This window comes from Protopterus annectens, chromosome 7.part0 (assembly GCF_019279795.1).
Source record: "Protopterus annectens isolate FY-2018-M chromosome 7.part0, PAN1.0, whole genome shotgun sequence".
NCBI lineage: Eukaryota > Metazoa > Chordata > Ceratodontiformes > Protopteridae > Protopterus > Protopterus annectens.
Window position 1 is genome coordinate 165,175,897 of NC_056739.1, and position 6,000 is coordinate 165,181,896.

A 6,000-nucleotide genomic window follows, 5' to 3' on the forward strand; every position below is an offset into this window, starting at 1 on the left:
AAAACATGATTTTGTCCCTTCAGGGAAGAATACTTTGAAGACAGCTGGGTACTGCAGTTTGGATCTCACACCTGAGTCTTGACATTCCTTGAATAGTAGAATAAATTTGCATCTGTTCTACCTGGTGTACAATGAGTAATCATTCTCCACAAACACTTTGCTGTCTCCCACTTTTAGTATTTTGTCCTTCTGCCGCAGTTTTGTCAAGATTAACTCCTTCTGCTGGTAGGATTGCACCATTACTATTAAAGGTCTAGGTTGCTTTCTCATAGTTATTTTTGTAGCATACCCACAATGTGACCTTTCAAGTAGCAACTCCTGCTGTAGAATACTAGTCCAGTTGCTTGTTTGTACTTTGCTTTCATAAAAGTAGTGCAATCTGTTCTTTCTAGCTTCTCTGGTATAGCTGAAAATCTCAGGTTTCATACTCTGTCCTCTGGTATATCTGAAAATCTCAGGTTTCATGCTCTGTCCTCTAATTCTATTCTTTTTTGAAATATCTCTTCCTGAGCAGTCTCATATTCAGCCAGTCTTTTCTTCATTTCAACCTCTGATTTTTGCAGCTTTATTACCTCATCTGAGTATTTGTTTAAAGCCTGTTCCATTCTTCCATCCTTTTGTTTTTTGTGTTGATATACTCTAGCATTGCTTTTATTTTCAACCAGGTCTGTATGCAGTTGTCTTGTATCTTCCTGTAGGTTACTGGAATTCCTGTCTGGAGGTTGCATTGCTTTTTTGTTAAACAGCTGCAGAACATTATCCAGTCAGTTTTTCTTCCTCACTTTTTGTAGCTGTTTTTTCCAGGTCCTCTGTGTTTTTTTTTTCATGGCATCCAGGCAGTACACTTACTAGTGAGTTACTGAAGTTTACCCATAAACACAAGTCTATTGGCCTTCTCTGCTGAATTTCTGTTTTCACACTGGGAGAGCTAGAATTAAGCTGTTTCTCAATGTGCAGCCATCTCAGAAGTCCAAGATTAAGAGTCTTCTTGAGATGTCTTCTTTGTACTTCAAATGTTTGCCTTTTCTTTCTCTTCAGGCCTACAGCTTTATCTGTTTTGAGGATCTTGCCTTGAAAGAGTCTTTCTGATAGCTATTACTTATGCCAGGAGAGTTCTAAAACTACAAGCAACTTTAGATATTTAGTTCTCTACAAGGAAGTGGGTGACATTCAAAAACAATCTCTCTCTTTCTTACTAAAAAAAGTAACACAATTTAATCTAAAGCAGTTTGCAAAACTTCGCATTTTCCTATTAAATATATTAATTAAGGGTAATATGTCTCCTTCTTTACTGTTGTCTATAGACAGTTCCGATTTTATGTGGACAGAATGAGGTCAATTATGAAAAGAAATGATTAACTTTTGTCTCTTTTGCAAAATCTAAACTGGGCAAGAAGGTTGCTAAGTTATTCCTTTAGAGATGGTTAGCCTGTTTCTAACCTTTTGCTTTTGCAGAGCTTTACCTACTCTTCTAAATGCTCAAACTACTATGTCTAGGGCTGTTCCTACAGCTTATTCCTATAATACCACCCTGGATGATATTTGTATTGTGGCAACTTGGTCTTTCTTGAATGGCTTCACATGGTACGAAGGCTGGACATCATATGAAAGATCCGGGTCTTCTTCTAATGCGCTGATCATCTGTGGTGTATGCTCCTATAAGTGCAACCATATAGGAGACTTGTTATAAAGAAACTCCATACTACAGGTTGCCAGAAATTGGCTTTTTCTGTCAAATATGAGGGTTATGCACTTACCTTAATAATGGGTCTGAAAAAGAAGGTATGTCTTTGACAACATCCCTATATTCCATCTCCCATCCTGTTTTGCTTTTCTTGGTCTTCTTCCTACCCAGGCAAGATGATAGCAACCAGACTGCTTAGCCATGTCCTGTTCCTGTGTTATCATTGGTTTTGTTTCATTTGTCTGCCACTACTGATGTTTATGTACTAATTTTTTATTTTATATATTTCTGGATGTCCAATGTGGACTTTTCTTTGCTGGGTTTAACATCAGATTTGTCTCCATTGGGTTTTAGTTGGTCTTTTTTTAAACACCTTTATAAAATTATCATTTAAGACATAGGTAAAAATACTTTAACAGAAAAGAAAACCAAACATTTTAACATTTTTCCATTTAAATGCATTATGCAGCATGTATATTTTCTTTGCTACTACCATCAGTCAGAGATGACAAATTACATAATTCTTGTCTTCCCTTAAACCTCACTCCTCCTCCTGAACATTATTATGAATGTAGTGTTCCCACAATTTCCATTTACTTCTATGTAATTTACTCTTTCCTGTTTCTAAAGGTCCCTCTTCCAGTTCTTTAATCTCTTTTATAATGTTTAATATCTCGAATACAGTTAGTGTAGACTTTTATTTCTGTTTTCCAGTAATTGTTTTTTGGCAGCCAACAGAATTAAACTTAGTAAGGCCTTACTGTGTCTAGGCAATTCAGATCCTGTATCCCAGCTCAAAAGAATAATTTTCATACTTACAGCCATTTGCTCACCTAGTATTTCTGATAGAGTTCTCTGTAAGGAATTTATAAAATTTGCCAACCCATTACACTACAACCACAACCCACACAATGACAAAGAATCCATAAAAATCTCAATAGTCACTATTTATTAAGCACTTTCATCCTTACTGGACTTCATCAGAACATAGAATTTATCACCATACATTAAAATACCCATCCAATTAACTCTCAAACTATCGAATACATGCATTAATTAACCACTATCCAGTCAATATTTATTGTTGTCAAATCTCCCCTTTACAGTCTGTTATGAATTCTTTGAAGCACAGTTTTAATTGTTGCAACATCATTTAAACCTAGGAACCTTACAGCATTCAACTTAAGTTGCCATCATAGTTCTTTTTATTCAGTTACATTCTCCCATGTGTCTTCCATTGGGTCCCATTTAACTTTTTGCAATACCAAAAACTTGTACCCATTCAACTTTCACACATCCATATGTGTTTCACCAAGGTACTATTCATTACTTTCCTTGTTATATCATAAAGATGTTCATATATTCTTTTATGTAGAGCTCTATTAGTTTTTTCCTACATAAAATCCCAAGCACATCTGATAGACTGCCAGATAGACCACCCCTACTATATTATACTTAAAATAGCCTTTACTTTGAACCTTAAAATCTATATTTTTTATATAAAAAGATTCTACATTTATAATATATGGCCATTGTGGGCACCTACCACATCTATAGGTGCCCCATTTTTCTTTCCTTCTACAGAAAATTATTTTACGTTCTCATTTTCCAAGACTCCCTTTATATTTTATTTTTTTTAAATAAATATATGGTTGATTCCCACATGACCCCTAAAATCATTGTGTCCTGTTACCAATGCCCAGTTATCCCACACTACTCTTAGTAAATCCTTTGTATTACATGTGAATGTTAAAGCCATCCCATTTTTAAGCCCAACTTGATTTCTGATTTTTGTTCCAATAACTGTATTGCCTGATCTCCCTAATAATGGTATATATTTCCCATTAATTCTCTTCCATACCCTTCATCCAATATGGATAAAATGAATTCTTCGGGATACCCTCATTCTGTAAATAATTCTGGAAAATAATTAATTTCTTATATAAACAAATCCTCCTTCAATGCCATCCTTGCAACCATCTGCCCCTTCACCAGTACCTTCTTTTGACGCAAAGGATGTAGGCTATCAAGGTGCAAATATGTATTTGAGAAAGTTTCCTTCCTGTATGTATTGGATATAAACTGTTAAATCTCACAGTCCTTTGAAATTTGCACATCGACATAATTAACCAAATCCATAGAATATTTACAAGTAAATTTTAGGCATGCTATTTGCAAAAGAGACAAATTGATCCAGGCTTTCAGTTGTCCATACCCAAAGAATGAATATATCATCCAGAAATCTAAAATATTTTAAAATACAAGCCATGTATTCCAAACTATAAATGCCCTTCCCAAAAATACATCCCAATATTAACAAACACTGGGGCACATCCTGCCCCCATCGCTGCTCCTAATTTCTGGACATAATAGTCTCCCTCAAACAAAATAAAATTACTAGATAAAATGATTCCCATCACTTTCACTGAAATTTCCATCTTGTTACTCAAAAAATTACATTCTGATAACACATCCCTGTACCATTCCAACCCAGTCTGATCTGCAATCACCAAAAATAAATTGACCATATCCGTGGTGACAAATCCCAAATTTTCAGAGAAAAGGTATTGGGTTAATGATTCCAAAAAAACTACCAGAAATCCTTTACTAGATGTTTGTGCATTGAACCAAAGGATTTTAATTTATAGTCAATAAACTTAGCCAGAGGGTCAGTTTTTGAACCTCTTGCATTCACTATCAGATGCAAAGGAGGGTTGAAAACATTTTTATGAATCTTTGGTATGCTAAAGACAGTGTAATTTGAGGGTTTTCTACAACTAAACATTTATATTCAACTTTATAAATACTTTTCTGTAAAATAAGGTCATCCAAATAAATAATAGATTTTAAACAAGTTTTTTTAACAAAAACTGTACCTTGTTCTCTGTGTTCTATCACTAGTAAAATGTTATCCTCAAACAAGGTAATATCAAAGCCATCACTGCCATTTAACTGCTCCACATTTTCTTCAATTAAAGTCCAACATTTTCTGTTTAAATTCCTGTTTTGACAAGTATTCATCTTGGAATTTGTATTTCATTCCTGTGGTATCCCCATGTAGGACTGATCTCAGACTTCACTGCTGTCCAGTTGTGAACTGTGTATTTTCACAGATCTGCAAAGGTCACTCTCTAAAGGGTCATTTTAACTGGTTCTAAAATATTCTCTAAAATATTCAGTGTGGGATAATTGGCATTGGTAACAGGAGACAATGACTTTAGGGGGTCATGTGGAAATCAACTAACTATCTCTCTCTCTCTCTCTCTCTCTATATATATATATATATATACATATACATACATACATACATACATACATACATAGGGGGGGGGACTCCTGGAAAATGGGAACTCAGAAGAATGTGCTGTAGAAGGAAAGAAAAATGGGTTACTGCAGAAGTGGTAGGTGCTCACAGTGCCCATATATTATGAATGTAGAAACTTTTTATACATAAAGTGTAGATTTTAAGGTTTAAAGTAAAGGCTATTGTAATTGTAATGCAGTAGGGGTGGTCTATTTGGCAATCTACCAGATGCGTTCAGTGTACTAAGTTGGAAAAACTAATAGAGCTCTATGTAAAAGAATATGCGAGCATCTTTATGATATAAAAAGGGACGATCTGAATAGTGGTTTGGTGAAACATATAAGAATGTGTGAAAATTTTATTGGGTTCAAGTTTTTGGTATTGCAGAAAGTTAAATGGGACCCAAGGAGAGACACATGAGAGAATGTAATTGAAGAAAAAGAACTATGATGGCAACTCAAGTTGAATGCTATGAGGTTCTCAGGTTCAAATTATGTAAAAATAAAAGTGTGCTTCAAGAGTTCATAGCAGACTGTAAGAGGGAGATTTGACAACATTAAATATTGATTGGATAGTGGTTAATTAATGGATGTATTCCATAGGTTTAAAGATAATTGGATGGGTATTTAAATGTACAGTGATGAATTTGATTTTATGTTCTAATGAAGTCCAGTAAGGATGAAAGTGCTTAACAATAAATAGGGAATTTTACAATTTTTATGCACTTTTTGTCATCGTGTGGGTGGTGGTTTCCATTTACTAGTTTCATTACTGTAGTTGGTGTTTGTTTCAACTCATTACACTCCCAAAACATACATTCCATTACATATTCCTTCTCCATCACACCATCAACATTTGCTTTTTACCTGCAAAAAAATTCTTGAAATCTGCTTAGGGTATAAACATACTTACGTAAACATCTCCAAGCAAAGATCCTAAACCTCGTGGAGTTGGTTGCATACTTTAGAGTGATACGTATGTCTTCCCATTGTTTTCTTGTGAATTGCTTTTC